We start from the raw sequence: 19,000 nt of genomic DNA, 5'->3' as shown, positions 1-19,000 counted from the left end.
TTGTTGTACTTTTTCAACATGTTCAAAATAAAGATTCAATCAATCAATCAAACACTCTGGGATCTCCGTTGTGGTATTTTGTGCTTCACAATGCGCACTCTTTTACTACAAAGTCACTCTGTTGTGACACATGGAGAATGTGGCTTAACCAGGGACGTCCCTGAAAAAGATGTCACTTGGATGGCAGCATATGTTGCTCCAAAACCTCTATGTACTTCTCAGCATTAATGGTGCCTTCACAAATGTGCAAGTTACCAATGTCATGGGCACTAACACACCCCCATACCATCACAGATTCTGGCTTTTGAACTTTGTGCTGACAACAATCTGCATGATCCTTTTCCTTTTTGGCCTAGAGGACACAAAGTTCATGATTTCCAAAAGCAATTTGAAAAAGTGGACTCGTCAGACCACAGCACACTTTTCCACTTGGCGTCAGTCCATCTGAGATGAGCTCAGGCCCAGAGAAGCCGGTGGCATTTCTGGGCTGTATCTGGAGTTGATATATGGCTTTCGTCTTGCATGGTAGAGTTTTAACTTGCACTTGTAGATGTAGGGACAAACTGTGTTAACTAACAATAGTTTTTCTGAAGTATACCTGAGCCCACATGGTAATATCCTTTACATCATTCCTCAACTTTCCCAGTCTTTTGCTGCACCTGTCCCAGCTTTTTTTGGAACCTGTTGCAGGCATCAAATTCAAAATGAGTGAAGATTTGCAAAACAACAATAAAGTTTATAATATAATATTTAGTTTATAATGTAAATAAAATAAAGTTTATCATGTAATATTTAGTTTGTATTCACTGGGCTCTTTTATTTATTTTACTTTATTTATTTTTCCTACTTAACTGTCTCCATTTTTGTGCAATCTTGGCCTTATTGAACTATTTTGTATTTGTTATGTTCTGTATGTATGTGTTTCATGTTTTGTGTGCTGTGAGATAGTAACAGTGAATCAGGGAGAGGAAGTAGGGCAGCTATGAAGAGGATGAAGCGTGGAAAGGCATCTGGTCCAGGTGAGATATCTGTGGAGGTATGGAGATGTCTGGGAGAGAGGGCAGTGCACTTTTTAACCACACTATTTAACACAAACTTCAATCAGGAATAGAGAAAACGTTGTTCTGGTTCTGATTTCAAGAGCACCGGTGCAGAGCTGTAGTAACTACAGAGGGATAAAGCTGATGAGCCATGAAGACGTGGTAAAGAGTTGCTGAAGCTAGATTAAGAAGAGAGATGATGATCAGCAAGCGGCACCATGGCTTCACGCCACAAAAGAGCCCTACTGATGTGATCTTTGTTTTGTATTAAGCAAGAAGATTTTGTTCAGATTTTTATTGATGCTGATTTTCATTCTATCATATTTATCTTTTTATTCATTCTTCCTCTTTCTGCTTCTTTTACAGGTCGCCACAGGGTACCATCTGCCTCCATCTCACCCTAACATCCTCCACTGTCACACCAACCTACAGGTCCTTCTTCATTACATCCATGAACGTTTTCTGAGGTCTTCCTGTTTATCTCTTGCCTGACAGCTCCAACATGTAACATCTTCCGTCTAATATAGCCACTGTCCCTGCTCTGCACAGATCAAAACCATCTCAACCTTGCATCTCCACCTTTATCTCCAAATGTGAGCTGTCCCTCTGATATAGTCATTACTAATCGTGTCCGTTCTGGTCTCTCCCAGTGAGAATCTTAACATCATCTGCTCCCCCAGGTCAACCTCCTGTCTTTTTGTCAGTGCCAGATTTTAATTCATTGAGCTCTTTTATTTTATTTCACTTGTTTTCATGTCTTTATTGAATGCAACTGTGTAATAAAAACTACATTTTGGATTTTTTGTTTGAAAAAAAAACAACAACCCTTATTTATTTATTTTGTCTTATTTTTGTCTTTTTGTTTCGATGAAGTGGGTATTCATTCACTACATATATTATAATGCTTAAACACAACAGGTGTAACTTCAGAGTTCATTAGCAGTAAGCTGTCAGCAGGGGTCACACTTACTCTATGTGATGTGGCCATAGACTTTATACACTGATTTTCAGATGCCCATGAATTTGATGGGCATAAACAATTTATTAATCATAAATAAGCCCGATGGTCTGATTATCCAATTATCTGATCAACTGAGAAGATACCAACCATAAAATAAAATAACACCATGTGCTTGTATCATTGTGATTCCTTCTGATTAAAAAGCACTATAAAAAAAAAGAAAAAAAAAGGTAGAATTTAATTACTCATATTACTCTACACTTGAAATTAATATAAAGACTCTTTCTTTAATGCTTTTGCAGGACTGCTGTGGACAAGTAATACAGCAACAGTGAGTGACACAGGAACAGATAACAATGTGATTAAGCGAGATAAGATATTCATAAAGTTGCAGCAGACCGTAATGCGACAGGTAGGGTTAATATGTGTGAAAGAAGAAGGAAGACATACAGCTTATAAAGCCTTCATAATATATTCTTTCTTACTTACTACTTTATTCACATGCATATGAAGACATTTAGATTATTATACAATTCTTAGATATTGGGTAAAGCTAGACGTATATTTAAAGTAGACCTGCATGTACACATATATGTGTATATTTCAATAAAATTGCAGAAATTACACTGTCATCAAACAATGTGACTAATAATTAGTATGCAAGGGCATACCAGTGGCTCAGGTGTGCAGTCAGGTGATGGCAGGGAACAGCAAGGTGGGCTGAGGTAGCCCCTGAGGTTCTGCTGGTATACAAAGGAAAGACAAGGCAGTCCACTTCTGCTGCCAGCAATGAGTAATGCGAAATATGAACCCACTGCAGTGTTGTTCAGATATATTTCTTTATAAACGACATGTGATATGAGAGATTTGTTGAAGGTAACTCAGCTTGACAGACATAAAATCATATATTTGCACAAAGAAACTAATGTCTGAAGAAATATAAGCTGAAAACTTACCATGCTCTTGTGAGGAAATATAAAATGAAAACTATCTGCAGCAGATGAACAGCATCTGTAAAACACGGTGGAGGTTTTGTCATGGTTTGGGTTGCATTTTAGCAAGCAGTGTTGGAGAATTTTGTCAAAACTGATGGAATTATGAATGCAGAAAATACCAATACCATTTGGAAATAGTTTAACTGGCAGCAGCTTAATTTTTCAGCATGAGAATGAGCCCAAACATGGTGGCCGTGCAACACAAGTACACCCGTATATTAAAAAAAACAAAACACACACAGCAGAAAGCTACCAGTCATGGACTGCTCTCCCCAGAGCCTCGACAACAGCATTACTAAAGTGTCATAACTCAGCTGTGTAACCAGTCAAAGCTGAACCCAAATGCAGGACTCAGGAAAAAGGGTCAAAAGCAGCTTTTAATGCTGTAACTCCAAGAAATAAACAACGTCCAGGAAAGATCTACTGAAAGATCTACTGAAATTGAGCCAGGAATTCAAATACTCAAACTCAAAGCTTGCAGCGAGGTAGCTCACAGCAATGTGGGACAACACAGCAAAGGATAAGGGGCGACTCAGTACACACACACACACACACACACACACACACACACAGAAGATAACGAGGGGAAAGGTAACAGGTGGGAACACAGCTGCTGCAGACAGCTAACATAAAGAGACAGGAAGAGAAACTCCACACAAGACACATAAGACACAGAAGAGAACAACACTTACTATTATAAAACAGGAAGAGAGAGTCAACTTAACGGGGAGACAAGAAAGGACAAAAAGACAAGTACGGAAACTAAAAGAAAAGAATGGGAACAGAAAAGGGAATTATCTAATAAACGTGAAGTCATTGAAAACTAAGGGCAAAATGACTATAAATTCACATTGTTACAGAATGTAACTATGAAATTATGAGCCTTAAATGATTTTTAGTGATCCTAATAAAGGTTGCCTGTCCTTCCTGGTGGTTAAACTAAGCGTTTTCTGGAAATTTCCTAAGTCAAGATAAATAAATTGTCGTTATTATTTTAACTTAAATGTCATATCGCGCTTTGATCTGCGTAAAATGTGAAATAGAAATATAAGAAACAGAAAACCTTTTATTATTTTTAATGTTTATTTTCCTACATACATTTATTTATATTAACGTCATAAGCATCATAACGGAACGACACCGTCACAGGCCTTCTGAAATGTGATTTATAGTTCACGCAGGCGCAGCAACTTCTGTTTAAAGAAAACGGCGACAGCTGCCAAAAGTTACCTAGATTAAACCGGAATTAGATTGGTGTAACTTCAAAATAAAGGTGCACGATGCAGTATAGAAAGAATCAAGACCTTTGTCTCACTGCAGTGTCACGTTTTTGATGATTTTTTTGCTTTAGGCTTCAAGATGTCATATATCTAACGTGACCGTGACAAATGCACGAATTTGGTGTGAAATTGTTTTAAGTTGAAAGTCTAGCCGGAAGTTGAAATGCTTTTATTTCGGGAGTGTTAACACCGGCTTGAGCACACGTAGAGTTTGGGGTCGAGTACCAGGCACCGGTAAGTAATTAAGCTGTAATCTGTGTTTGAGTGAGCGCTTCACACGACTTTAGCTTTATGAAAAAGCATCTTTTTTTTTCGCTCAGAGCGGCGTAATTTTGAAGTCCGTTAACAGGTTTCGACCGACGTCTTGTTCTGCTGTGTAGTGAAGAAGCGGAGCTGACAGCCAGTCAACTGCCACACATGCAGTCAAGTGTCCGTTACCTCCGCCGGTAGCTTTGTTTCCCAGCTTGTTAACCAGGTAATGTGAAAAAACAAAGAGGAAGGGGGGAAAGTGGTAGAAATGTGGTCGGACGGAGAGTTTTTGTTGATGTCGTGGGAGTTCCTCATCCCATAGACTAGTGCTTTTCACCTCCTGACCAAAGCCACGCTGGTGATTTTTTTTTTTAAGAGCTAGGATGTTGTTTCACGTTGTGTCATCAGGAAGGACAGACGGCTTTAAACACAGCAGTGAAGGGAGTGGACGTGTGGTCGGTCTTATTCATTCATTCATTCATTCATTCACTGGATCAACAGGAGCATTATTGTCTCTCAGGTCATAAGGGGGAATAGTTAATCCAGATGTCGTCAGTCTGGTTATCTTCCTGTTAATACATTAATCAGTTATTAAACGAGGCATGCCAGCACTGGTTAGGAGCTGTAACAAGCTGTTTCATCCTATTTTGGTTATTTGTTGTGTTAATCATACACCCAAAGGTTATAAAGTTACAGACTACAACGGTGCACAGGCTATGTTTTTTCTCCTCTTCGTTTTCTTTCTTTCTTTTTTTTATTTTAAACATGATTACAGCTGTAAAATGACTGCTGTGTGAATTTAAAATGCCACTGAAGAAGCCAGAGCTTTTTCTTTTCTTTTTAAAATGATGTTTAATATATGCACACATGTTGTTTTGCTCTCCTCTGATCTCCAGGGGTCTCTCTGTCTGCCCATCTGCCAGCTTATTCATTCTTTTGTAACACTGAACACTAAGTGTCTCTGTTCTGCCTCTTAGAATAATGGTTTTTAGTTAGGGTGGAGGAGAACATCCTGTAATAAAGACAAATGGTCAGTTAGAGTAAAAAGAAAAACACATAGTCAGTTTAAAAAAAAAAAGATAATACTGTAAGGACAGTAAGAGGGAGATAGATTTAAAAAAAGATGGAGAGGAGAGGAGATAACAGCAGGTTTTAAAAAAACCCAAACATTGTTTTTAGAAGTGGTTTGGAGCAAGTCGTAGATTTTGCTTTATCTTCTCAGGAAGGTCACTCCAAAGCTGAGATTCCTGATGACGAAAGCACGGTCAATCGGTTTTATCATTCTGTTACATATGCATATAAATTTATAGATAAAGGTTCAAAAGAAACATCAAGACTTAATGTTTAGGAGGGAAAAAAAGTTTAATATTAAATTTTATTACTTTTTTTTTTTTCTTTTTGCCCCCACGTGGCGTGGAGCTTTGGGAACATGACCATGAACGCACATAGGATAAGACACATTCTCAATACACACTCTGTAGACATTTTATTAGGTACACCTTGCTAATACTGGGTGTGCCCCTTCAGAATCACCTTAATGCTTCATGGCATAGATTCAACAAGGTGCTGGAAACTTTCCTCAGAGATTTTGGTCCATGTTGACTTGATAGCATTACACAATTGCTGCAGACATGACAATATGAATATCCTGTTCCACCACATTCCGAAGGTGCTCTGTTTGACTGAGATCTGGTCACCGTGGAGCCCATTTGAGTACAGTGAACTTATTGTCATGTTCAGGAAACCAGTTGGGGTGATTTGAGCTTTGTGACCTTGTGTGTTGTCATGCTGGAAGCAGACATCAGAAGATGAATAATCTGTGGTCGGCAACAATACTCAAGAAGGCTGTGGTGTCTAAACAGGCTCAGTTAGTGCTAAGTGACGCAAAGGTGGCCAATAAAAGTATCCCCCCCACACCATTGCACTAGAAGCCTGAAACCTTGATACTTGCCAGGATGGATGCTTGAAATAAATTCAGATTCCACAATCTGAATGAGATCAAGGCAATATGCAAGATCAGTTAAACTTTGCTTTTCTACAGTACGAGTCTGTTGTGGCCAGTGCCATCCTCCATGCCCCTGCATCCTAGGGCCACAGGTTGAAGGTCACAGAGGCCAACAGACTCAATAAACTGATCCCGAAGGCCAGTAATGTGTGGGGATGGAGCTGGAGTCTCTAAAAGTGGTGTCAGAGAGGCAGATGTTAGCCAAGAGATGGGCAAATGCTAGACGATACCTCCTGGCCAGTCATAGGAGCACGTCCAGTGAGAGCCTGAGATTACCAAAATGCAGCATTGAACGACACCGGAAATCATTCCTGCCTCTGGCTATCTCTCTGTACAGTTCCTCCATCTAAAGTACAAGTACACACTGCAATAGTTGCACTTAAATCTGCGCATCCTCTGCAGAGAGAATAACAAAGTACAGTATGATAAGAGTTATCCAGCCTTAGTGAGTCTGTGTGAACTGTGAACTGTAGCCTCAGTTTCCTGTTCTTAGCTGACAGGAGAGGCATTGAGTGGGTGCTGCCAAGGTTTGGCATGTTGTGCATTCAGATATGCTCTTCTGCATCCCTTGGTTGTAACGAGTGTTTGAGTTTGTTGATTTCAGAAGCTCTACTAAGCATTTTTGCTCAGAAGTTCCACTTACTGGATAGTTCCTCTTCTGACAAGTCTCTGTAAACTCTAAAGATGGGTGTGTGGGGAAAATCTCAGCCGATCAGCAGTTTCTTGGGTATTCTCTTTAGACACCACAGCAAGAAATTGCTGAATGATTTCTGAAGTTATTACACAACATGGCGGCAAATGGCCATGTCCCACTTTTGAAATTTGGCCTGTGCCAATGTTCAAATGAACAGTTTTGTTTAATTTAGCTTGTTAAGCAAGTCTGTTCAAGAAAATGTATCTCTTTGTTGTTTTAAAAAAGACAAACTGCTCTAAAAGTTTTACATTGATTTGAGGCAACAGATACCCCGCCCCTGCAGTCAAGTTCTGGCTAGAGCCAAAAGGAAATCAGCAGGTAATAAAATAATTTCTGTAATCAGTTTTGTTAACTGGGATTTAATTTACTTAAGAATAACAGACATCTAGGCTTATCAGATTATGAGAAATGACAGAAAAATGGCATATTTCTGCCAAATAAGACACAATCTGGTCATTCTTTCATTTGTATTCCTATACCGTGAGATAATTCTGAGGTTTGAGGAAACAGCATAGAAAAGCATTAATGCGTATCATTTGATGCTGTAGCCTGTAAGAAACATCTACCGTTTCTGTAAATGGCTCTCATGCGGTGGTTGCACATGACAAGAAGAGAAATGTTGAATGGCGCTTTGTCATTAGACGTGAGGTTATGTTGCCTTAGACTAATTACTGGAACGTAGCATTATTTATGTTGTAGTGCCACTTGTGAGTTTCCTGCTGCGGCAGAGCATGTGATGCAAAAGAGGTCTGAATCTGATTTTATCTGGGGAAACAAAGACACAGGAGGGCTCGGTTACAAGTAATATAGTTTTTTTTTTTTTTTGTGGAAAAAACAAAGGAAACAGTGATGCTCATATCCAGTGTTGGTCAAGTTACTTGAAAAAAGTAATCAGTAACTAATTACTGATTACTTCCCCAAAAAAATAATCCCGTTACTTTACTGATTACTTATTTTCAAAAGTAATTAATTACTTAGTTACTGATTACTTTTTAAAAACATGATTTACAACCTGAATAGGTAATAAAGCGATAGATCTTTCAGCCCAATTCTACTTTTTCTGCATAATCCATCATACAAAATGTAATCAAATGGAAAAGTCTCTTTTTAAAACTTGTTTTATTAGTTTTAACCTTTTAACTTTATGCATCAAGCAAAAATTTAATTATATGCAACATTCTCTGACTGGAAGAAATTTGTTTAACATTTAAACTTATTTTCTGCACATTCCAGCACATAAATTTTTTTGTGTGTGTTTACACTCAGTCTTTCAAATAGATGCAAGTAAAACACAGCAGAAAATAAATAAAATCAAAGACTCAGCGGTCCTGTTGCTCTATTTTCACCTGTAAAGCAGGACTGCGGTAGGCGGAGGTTTACCCTGGTGCAGGTGTGCGCAGCGGTCAGTTGAAGAATCCGCGAGTTTCTCTGTGAGTTTCCCATTACGTCGTTGCGCACTCGGTGCTTGCTTGGAAGTTTAGGGGTTTTTTTCGCTGTAAAAAGAAGTTTTCTTCCCACGCACAACGGACGCTAATGTTTTTGTCACTTTTTATGGAATCAAACTCAAAGTAAGGTCAGTACTTCCACGCTTTAAACGCTGCACGCTCATACTCTCTCGCACTCGATATATTATCCATTGTTGATCTGCACACAGCTGTTGTCACTAACGGCGCACTCGCTTACGTCACTGTCATGAGACATTCTCGCAAAAAAATCACGGTTTTAGTAACGCAGTAACGCAGCGTTCCTACGGGAAAGTAACGGTAATCTAATTACCGTTTTTGCAATAGTAATCCCTTACTTTACTCGTTACTTGAAAAAAGTAATCAGATTACAGTAACGTGTTACACTGCCCATATCTGAGTTCATACAGACTAACTTGCTTTTAAAGTGGACCTGTACCTATTACTATGCTCTTCCTTATTTTCTGTCATACATGCAGGGTGTTACAATAGTGCATGCATGTATTAAATATTAAAAACTTTGTGCTTTATGTCTAGTTTAAAACACTTTTGTCTACTTTTGCCTCTTTATGATGTCACAGAGAGTGGATATTCCTTATATGGTCATCTCAAGTACAAGGCTCTGGCTCCAAGCAAAAAAGCCACATCCATCTGCTGTTTAAACCTCAAGTTTGTGAGGGGCAGCCAATCAGAAGAAAGCTAAAATAGCTTGTTTCAGAGAGTGGATGAACAGTGGATTATTGTGGATTGTGACTAATGCAAAACTACTCTAGCAAAGTCTAAGGAGGCAAAAATGGGCAACATCCCTTTTTAAATTCACTGTCAGTAAAGCGTTGCAACAGAAACTGAGGAAAAATCCATTTTGGCTTGTTTTGTTTCTGGTTTCCACAGATTACGTTGCAGAAAATAAGATAATTTATGCAAGAAAAAAGAGAAAGAAACCCCATCTTAGTCTATCATCTGTTTGGATTCATAAATGGATAGGTGTAATTTCAAGTGAATTAATAACTCATGATTATTTGCACCATTTGAAATCCCCATCTTGGAAACCAGGACCGTGTATTTTGTCTAATGGATGTAAGGACACATGTCCTCTGGCAGGATGGAGGAAGGATGTCTCTTCTGCTGACTCACCAGTATAATCTCTGTGCACTGCAGGTTATTTGAGGAGATATTTTTATTTTGATGCAAGGCCAATACACTGGCTAAACCGATTATCCTTTCCAATAATTAAGTTTAAGTGATATAAACCACAGTGATGCTTTTTCCCCCCCCTTATAACTGTTCAAAACCTGAGGGCTAGATGGAGGAATATGAAATGTATGTCTTGGTCAATCTGAACTTATTTGATCTTTGAGAAAGAAAAAAAAAAATTCCCGAGTCCTTCGATGTCCTTTTGTCCCATAAAGCTCTGCAATGCTTGAACACTTATCAGTGTGATCAGTCTCAGCTTTTATTTGTTTTCCTTTGCTTCTGTGAAATATGTCGAACAGACTTATTGCGAGCTGGTTTGACAACAGCAGCGTGTTGTGCTTTAGAGGAAAGGGGGGAAAAAATGCTGAAGGATAAATATTTGAGCAGAGCGTCTCCACATTCCTTTTGTGAATTGCTTGGTCATGCAGAAGGGGAGGAAGGAAAAGTGGGGGGGATGAGCTGAACGTTTTTATCAGAGCATGGCAGACACTGGATATCTGCTCTGATGCTGATTTGTAAGGAGTGAAAAATGTAGATATTAGTGAATCAGAAGGATGATCTTTAATGTCTAACTTCACACTTTTGCAAATTAGTTAATATGAACACACTGTTTTAATCTCCTAGGACCTGGCGTCCAAATATGGGGATATCACATTTTGGGTTGTCTAGACCACAATACTAAATTTTGCTCTTGCAAATTGCTTTCAAATGAGCCATATTGCTCAAAGGCGCACAATTGTTGTTTCTTATTTTGTTTTTGTAAATAAGGAGTTTTGCACATCATTACTCAATTGTGACTTTATCGAACACTATAAAGTCACAATGGGAAAGAGAAATAAAAAAATGCATGCCATAAAGAGTTTGGGTCTTAGGAGGTTAACTAGAGTTGTCAGGTTATGTGTTGAAGTTCTCTAACCCACCACCATCAGTGCTACGCCTGATGATTCAGGATAGTATACCAAATGTTTATAATTAATTTTCTATAAAATCATGATCATAACTAATTTGGTCAGTAACAAGCTTGAGATCATTTAACGCAATTATTTACAGATTCTGGAGAAACTGTGTATTTATTATACATAAACAAGTTATCTTCTCAGTTAAACGGCTTTCCACTGTATGGAGGGCAGTTCAACTGAAAAACCTGAATGAATAAATAAATAGCTTAGTGAACTGAACAGCCACAAATGGATGCCAATGTGAATATGGATTTTCAGACTGCAGCAACGATAAAAGAAAAGGATGTGGCACTGTAATTATTTTATCTTGATTTTCTTGTGTTGGGCATCAGTCACACGGACCTAGAGACCGGTTGGCGATCCCTTGCACAACCTCAGGTCTTTGGTTAAAAAAGGGACAATTTGTAATTAAAATAATAGTCATAACAAAAATGATAATTGCACAGTCCCAATCTAATAAGCCAAGTAGGGTAGTGGAGCTTTTCAGCCACTGCACCTCACATGTAAATATTTTGTAGAGTTGATTTAATGGAGGCAGACACCTAAACAAGGTAGATAAAATGACAAAAATCTCACATCTTTGCCTCAAAAAGAAACAAGCTCATTAATGGACTTAGCTTATTTTGGTTTTCATGTGACATATGACCCTGAAGGTAAGCGCGTCATGGACTAAAGTAAAACAGTATGTTGGATGTGCCACGCAATGCTCAATTACATGGGTGGGAACTAGTGTGTTAGCGCAGTTAGCTCGTTAACGTGTTGGCCGTCTAGCCCCACGCAGGGGTAGCTCGTTAACGGAGATTTGCCGTGTTGTGGCGTTAAGGTCATTTCAACGAGATTAACGCTGACAGCACTAGTGGGAACACAACGAATATGACTGCACATTTACTCCGACGCCATCCTAGTGCAAAGACAAGTGGATGCAGAGAAAAACAACAAGCACAGATGCTGCAAACTTTACCCGAGTCATTTAGACAGCTGTTAGGACATGATTCTCCTTATTGGGACCTGATATGTTTAAGCTGCTGAGAGTATAGCCCAGAAGAAGCGTATAGTATAGCTTTTATTTTGGAAAGAGCCATTTCTCTGTAATAAACTCTTTTCCAAAGATGAGTGATTTCTCAATCAGATTAATTTTTTTATTACTTTGTTGTTTCAGCAACATTAAATTTAAAAACTGTACTTTTGAGTTAAATATATATTTATAATTTTAATAAACGACAAATTAAACGGGCATGAACATTTTTTTTGTATCAAAAAAAATCGAACCTTGACACCAAAGTATCGAACCGAACCGTGAATTTTGTGTATCGTTGCACCCCTAACATTCTGCTACATGTTATGCTGAGAGTGCAATAAGCAATAAAAAGAGAAGCTGGACAAACTGAGTATTATATCCTCTCTGCATTATCCCAAACCCATTTTTCTGCATTATGTTTTTTTTTGGTAATAATCTATCAGGGGTTTGTAGCTCTTCATGTTTGTTTTACCTTCCCCATGCAGATAAACAAGCATGCTGCTTTTTCCATAAACATATTAATCCTGAAAAATGTATCTGAACCTAAACACTGTTATTTTTGTCTTGTTTATTATCTGGAACCATGACGTTGGCTTGCTTGGCTGTTGCTCAGCTGTTGCTCGGCTCTATCCTGCTGTTTTGCATTTAATTATCATTATGTGATTTGGCTGTAGACGTTGGAATGTGCATTGTTAGGCCTGCTGTCCTGTTACATTAAAGCTCATTAAGTTGTCTGCAGATTGTAGTTTATTGGGAGCATCTAAACCAGACTAAATATGATCTGGTTTAGCATCCTTTCTGTTCCTCTTGGATCAATCTTTGCCTTCATCATCCTTTCCCAAGCAAACACAAGTTCAAATTTCATTCATTTTCTCAATCTGGCAAAGGTTTCCCAAGTTGTGTTGCCAGCCACACAAACGTAATCACATTACGTTGTTTCCCAAGAAATGAATAAATGGCTGACTTGTATTTGGCATAGTGTGAGATCTCTTTTAGGGCTTTGTTTTGGGTCTGGGAGTCCAAGGGATATTTTATTCCCGCGCCTTTCTAAGTCTCAGGACAATAAGTGGTTATTCTAAGTGCACCGGGTCACAGCTTCACAATTGCTGTTTTTCTGCAACCTGAGCAGCCCTTGATGCAATTTTGAGAAGGAGAACCACACCCTAAGACTACTGGAGCTGGATAGGACCGGTCTCGGGCGGCTCCAACTCGTCTTTTCTCCATTATTACACTGTGTGCTTCCCCCCCCCCCCCTTTATATTACTATGTGTAATCCAGCATTGTAATTACATTGCTGCAGACAAGGTGCTTTATCTCAGTATTCACCGAAGTAGAATACGAGAGAACCTTCACTGTGCTAGCTCAGTGGTTTTATTACAATCTGATATGGGTACTTTGAGACCAATACCACAATTGCTGTTGGAGGCTGTTAGAGCTGCAAAAATCAATATCTTTTTAATAACAGAGGATGAAATGGGTGGATAATATGAATACTACCCTTTGGCTCTTTATGGCTTTTTAAACATTTTTATTGTTTTTACTTTTTAAGCTCGTTGTTGTGATTTTCAAGCTTGTGACTGGTTGTTTTGGCTAACCACTGACTCCTTACAAACTAATATCTAGATATAAGATGAAAACATAGACACGTATTTTACTTTGTATGTTTATTAGAGGCTTGCTACTTCCTGTTGACTGTTTTTTTTCTTCTTTTTTTTTTTTAAGGAGGAGGACAAAGAGTGGAAGCTTTTGTTAATACATCTCTTTTATCTCTATAAACGGGGAATAAAGGTCAAACAAGGATAAAAAAAAGACCTATTTCATGTTGATTGAATGCATTGTTCAGTTTCCATGCCTCCTATTTATAGCAGAAACATTAAGTCTTTGCAGCCTTTTCTAACTTGCTGAGTCTTGGGTTGTTTCGGTTTTGTGGACACTGATATTCTTCAAGTAGAGCGAAGACTTGCGTCTGTTTTAGCCTGCCGCTGTGTCTCGTATACCCTAAGCCTTTCTGAGGTATGTGAATGCTTGAGAGATGATTGCGTTCTCTTTTCTGGAGGTGAGGACGATAGACTGGCTGGGACTCAGCACTCTCTGAAATCTCTCGTCACTCCAAAGACAGGTGCTGTTTCAGCTGTAAGCACAGCCATTTTCTGCCTGAACCCTCTGATGGGAGTTTGATATAAGATGTGCATAGATTGACTGAGAGCAGCTGTTCGCTGTGTTAGACTGGAGCTCTACCAGTGACTTTGTGCGCATAACAAGCATAGTCATGCTGAAGTCTCTAGACCGTGCCAAACCCTGAGTGAAGCTGGTGTGGCCACTGGGCTGTGAAGAGATGTCTGCATGTTACAAAACTCAGGAGTTGGTGGGGTCACTGCTAAACTGCTGAGCTATTTTAGGCTAAAACACTCAGAGGCAACTGAGTGAACGCTATCAACACACCAGTGCCAAATCGCCATAGAGATCCACAGGCAGGGCAGCTGTCAGAGGTATACAGCTTCATCGAGGTCAGTCTGCATTAGAAGGCAGCACAAGGGGTCTGACTGCTGTAGTAAACCTCTGTGTTAATGCATAGTCTTTGCAAGTCCAGCCTCAGCTGCATCACTTCAGTGTGTTTTTATGACTAAGAATATTGCCTTGTGTTAAACTTGAGTGGAGAAAAGAATTACAGGAAGCTGAGGGGAGTTTTCCGAAATGCGTTAACACTAACACTGCGTTAAGGCAGCTTGTTGTCGTGCAAGAATTCTCGTCAAATGTCATTTTTGTGTTTGCTTTCATGTTTTGACCGAAGTACAGATTTCTTTATTTAGTCCAGCTTTTGGGCCAAATCTGGCTCTGTATATTAACCTAACATTAACTTGACATATATTCTGTGCAGGTTGGTGATGTGATGTAAGCTTCTCATTTGGTGGTTGCGGTTAAGAAATGACTACCTGTTGTCCACGCATGTATGAAGTCGCACCTTTTTAGAGCTGGCCACAGTGGATAATGCTATTATTATTGAGGAAAGCCCCAGACTTTGAAGTGGCTTTAATTTTAGCTTTTTCCCCCCCGCAAGATATGCATGTGACTCCGCCGTGAGCTTACATCCCCGGAGACAAACAACTATACCTCTCACACACACACACACACACCCTCTCCGACTTCTGCTGGCGTTTGGTTTTTCTTTAGCCCTTAGGCTGATATAAGCTTTTGTGGAATGCAGTGCTTGATTATTTGGCGAATGGAAAAGCAACTTGTTTAGATCACAGGGTTGTTCTTTGCTCGCTGCAAAACACAATTAATGTGGCGGCTTTTGTGACTTTAGGTGGGATTAATTGTGTAATGGTGTTGATTCTTCCATAACATGAGAGGATTTTTTTTTATTTTTATTTTTTTTTCCATTGCCAACTATGCTGCAAAGCTGCGGCAGGCCAGGGGAAAAAATAAAATAAAATAATACTTGTTTATTAATTTCAGCACCCACTGTTTACATGTTTAGATGAAAGCTATTACCCTTTAATAATTAAAGAAGAAAGGAAGAGCTGCGTGGCTGATCTGACAGGCGCTCTTTAGTGAAGCAGGTAGACGTTTAAAGAACAACATTTCAACATCTCATTTCTTTCTGTTTTGCTTCCAAGGAGGCAGACTTTCCTGTAATCTTTAAGCTGACTTGAGCAGTAGACTCTGAAGGCTTAAAAAAATTTTTTTTTTTCTTGCTCATTTGCTCATTTTCAGTTTAGTCTTTGTAGCTGACTATTTGTATAGGAAGTATTTTATTTATTTATTTTAGTATTTATTTATCTTTTTCTAAAGCCACTTAACACAGACCTATGACTCATTCAAGCATATAAAAGGCACCTGACTCAAGGGATGAATCAGTGTTGTGTCTACACACAAAAGTCATTTTAGATACATTTGTTTTGAATTGTATCTATCTAAATTGTATCTTCAGGCACTGTCACAGTTGTTCCCACTTCTTTAGGTGATTCTATGAAAAATGCCAAAGATAACAGTTTTAGAGACATAAAACAGTGTTTTTCCATCAGGAAAGTGAAGAGACGACACAGGAGCTGAGAGATGCTTCTGGCCCTTCAGTTGGACGCGTCATTAGAAATGTTCACAGTGGAACGGTGCCTGTCAAAAAGCCATTCTTAAGGAAGGGAAGTGGGGAGGTTGAAGTAGCTGGTTAGTAGGGCTGAACGATATATCGCATTTGCGATAATATCGCGACATGATCAAGTGCAATTTTCTAACCGCAAAGGCTGCGATTATACTCTGGACATGTCCAAATTCATGGGCTGCATCCTCCTGAGGCCGCATTTGTAGACCGATTACGTCACAGCGACGCGCCGAAGGCTGTCCAAATTACTACCATATCCCAGAATTCATAGCGCGGCCCAGCCAAACTCCAGTTTCCAGCAATGGCGGCCGCTACTAAGTTTTAAAATTACTCATACTAATCTTTCTGGGTCACAAAATAAACTTTTAACATATTTTCAGGCGAGAAAGTAGTTGTGTAAACATCAAATATCTGCTCGGTTTATCAAGATATCCCATATTTGCAAAAGTGCTTCGACGTTTTCAGAGGCGTCTGCTACCCACCAGCTCGATAGCGAGCTGGGAGCTCGAGGGTTACTGATGCGGCCGAGAACGGCACAACTCCCGGCACATCATTTTCAGATCACCGCGGAGTTTCGCTGCTCGGGTTAAACGTAATATATAAGTCACTTAGACAACCTTAAAATGTTATTGTTGGGCTTTTTTCAGTGTTGGCTGAGATTAAAGTTATTAGATTAGATAAAATAAAACTTTATTAATCCCCCGGGTGGGTTCCTCCTTGGTTTTCACACAGCTGACTAAACGTCAAACAGAAAACTGATTAAACAGAAGTATGAGACAGTCGAGAATTTACACCAGTGTCTGGTTATATTTTAGATAGCAAGAAGCAGACGGCCGAGTTTATTAAACTCCACCGAGACAGCGGTGACGCTAATCAGAACTAGACCGTCCAATTTCACGCCTTTAAATTTTAAAGGCGTGTTTGTGTGTGTGTTTATACAATTGCTATTATGTTTGCACTTTATGTGTAATGTTACTGACTGCAGAGATCAGTAAGATGTGTGTATTTTTTATTTATTAGTTTTATTTATTTAATATTATTTTTTAATTGAATGACTGTCTAGTAGTTCACAGATGTCGAAAAACTGAGTGTGGTAAAGCCACTGATTTTTTTTATGTATATTTCTGCAATCTGCACATTGTACTGACTTTCATTTTAATGTTTACACCAGGGTTCCTTGTCAGCACTTTATGCTCAGATGTTTGTAAGCTAAAAATAAACTATTGTGTATGTTCAAATATACTGTTGTGATTGAAGAAGTTAAATAAAAATGTCAGTCATCAATTCATGCATCACCTCATGTCATCATAACAGAGGTCTGTCTTCCAGGAAAGAACAGTTTAAAATTAATGTAATATAGTATTGGCCATACTATATGATGTATTGCTTGTCTTTGTTTAATAATACAGAAGACAAAGACCTTAAAAAATAATCGCATATCGCATCGCAATCGCAATATTGGGGCAAAAAATCGCAATTAGATTATTTTCCATAATCGTTCAGCCCTACTGGTTAGCCAGTTATACATGAACTGGACTGAAAATGAACTGAACAAAACTGCATCCAATCATTGCACCTTTTTCTCATTTGCCTAGTAAAATCTAAAGAAATGAGGGGTGGCTTAACACATTCTCACAGTTCTGTACTAATTATTGTTATGGAGATATAACCATAGGGAACAACTAAAGCACTCTGTCTTCGCGTAAAATAACGTTTTAAATATATTTTTCAAACAAAAAAAGAAAGAGACCAATGTGTTTTCAACAGGGTCTGAAAACCAGGTGTGGGTGGCGAAGTAGAAACACCTGTAGTAAATAACCTGCAGAGGGAGCTAGAAATAAAAGCAGAAGTTTCATAGCCCAAATGAGAAGATGATAAACGGTAACAAGAAAATAATCTGTCCAGTTCATGTCCCTCACAAATCCCCTGTCATGTTCTTTGCCATCTTTGGTCACCTGTTAAGTTTGTGTCACATGACTTTGTTTCACCCTTTTTAGGTTGAGAAAGAGATTTGTCATGGATATTTTGAGAACAAATACATGGGAAGCACTGTGTGCAAACCTCATGTGACTTTGATGCTAGAAAAACTGGAGAACCACAAAATATTCTTGTGTGGTTTGACCGTTTACTGGGTCGACCAATTAAGAAACACTTAATTTATTAATTTATGTTTTTATTTATGTTTAATATTTAAATTTTTTAGCCATGCTGACAGCACCTACAGTGCATCGGGAGGGTTTGCACAGTTTGTCATAAAGTGCATTCAATTCTTTTCTTTTATCATCTAATTACAATGAGAAGTTTTTCTTTATTTTAAAGGAGACCGTTTGTTGTGAAACTTGGAGCTGAGCTCAGGTGAAACCTACCCTTATGAATGGCCCCTCAGATGCTAAATTAGACATGCAGTCGTTGTCCCCAGCAGTTGACGTCTACTGACTTTAGAAATCCCCTCATGTTTCCTCTCCAACTTTCACGAGTTTGACATTTGTGGTTTTGAAGTAAAGGTCTCTGCAACAATTTTTGGGTGGACTCTATTCAGATTTCCTTTACGATTACCTGTAATTGCTTTGGTGATTCCCCCTTATGTTTCATTTAAAACATTAATCTGATATTAAACTGACTGAAAGACAAACAGTATGTACACAGAGTGTACACCTACATTTGTTTTTCCCACCTTGGTTTGTTTATGCACAAAACATTAGTGTTAGTTAGCCATAATATTGCCACAATTTCAGTGAGATAAAGGATGTGGGTCCAGGCAGATAATGAATATAGGTTAGCAATGGTGTCTCAGCACGCAGCTGGACAACAAGTGAGAAAACATCATTAGTAACTTCCATGGTGCTTATTGGCTCATTGCTGGTCACTAATTACCCATAAGCCTTAGCTGTACTTTGTGTTGCATACACAAAGTAAACATGCTAGCATCCCCCAAACTGTTTGAAATTTGAAATTTTAAGGTCTCTAAAATAAAAAAGCATAACTAAATTGCAGAAAATCACTGTTTAGTTTTAGCTGAACTGGTCACAGTTAGTGGTAA

General features: G+C 38.7%; 1 protein-coding gene across 4 annotated transcripts in view; it reads left to right on the top strand.

The window, feature by feature from the left end:
• The first annotated feature begins 4,393 nt into the window (after positions 1-4,393).
• Positions 4,394-19,000, top strand: part of slc4a2b (solute carrier family 4 member 2b) — a 47,064-nt gene continuing 32,457 nt past the window's right edge. For 2 of the 4 annotated variants that reach the window (XM_042220973.1, XM_042220970.1), the window contains exons 1-2: positions 4,423-4,510; positions 4,597-4,751. The gene's annotated coding sequence lies outside the window, so the exon portion shown is untranslated. The other 2 variants (XM_042220972.1, XM_042220971.1) reach the window with 2 other exon arrangements.

The sequence above is a fragment of the Haplochromis burtoni genome, unplaced genomic scaffold (genome assembly GCF_018398535.1).
Source record: "Haplochromis burtoni strain Fernald_Lab_line unplaced genomic scaffold, NCSU_Asbu1 Contig_58, whole genome shotgun sequence".
In the NCBI taxonomy this organism is placed as follows: domain Eukaryota; kingdom Metazoa; phylum Chordata; class Actinopteri; order Cichliformes; family Cichlidae; genus Haplochromis; species Haplochromis burtoni.
This window is presented reverse-complemented; position numbering and strand designations above follow the sequence as displayed.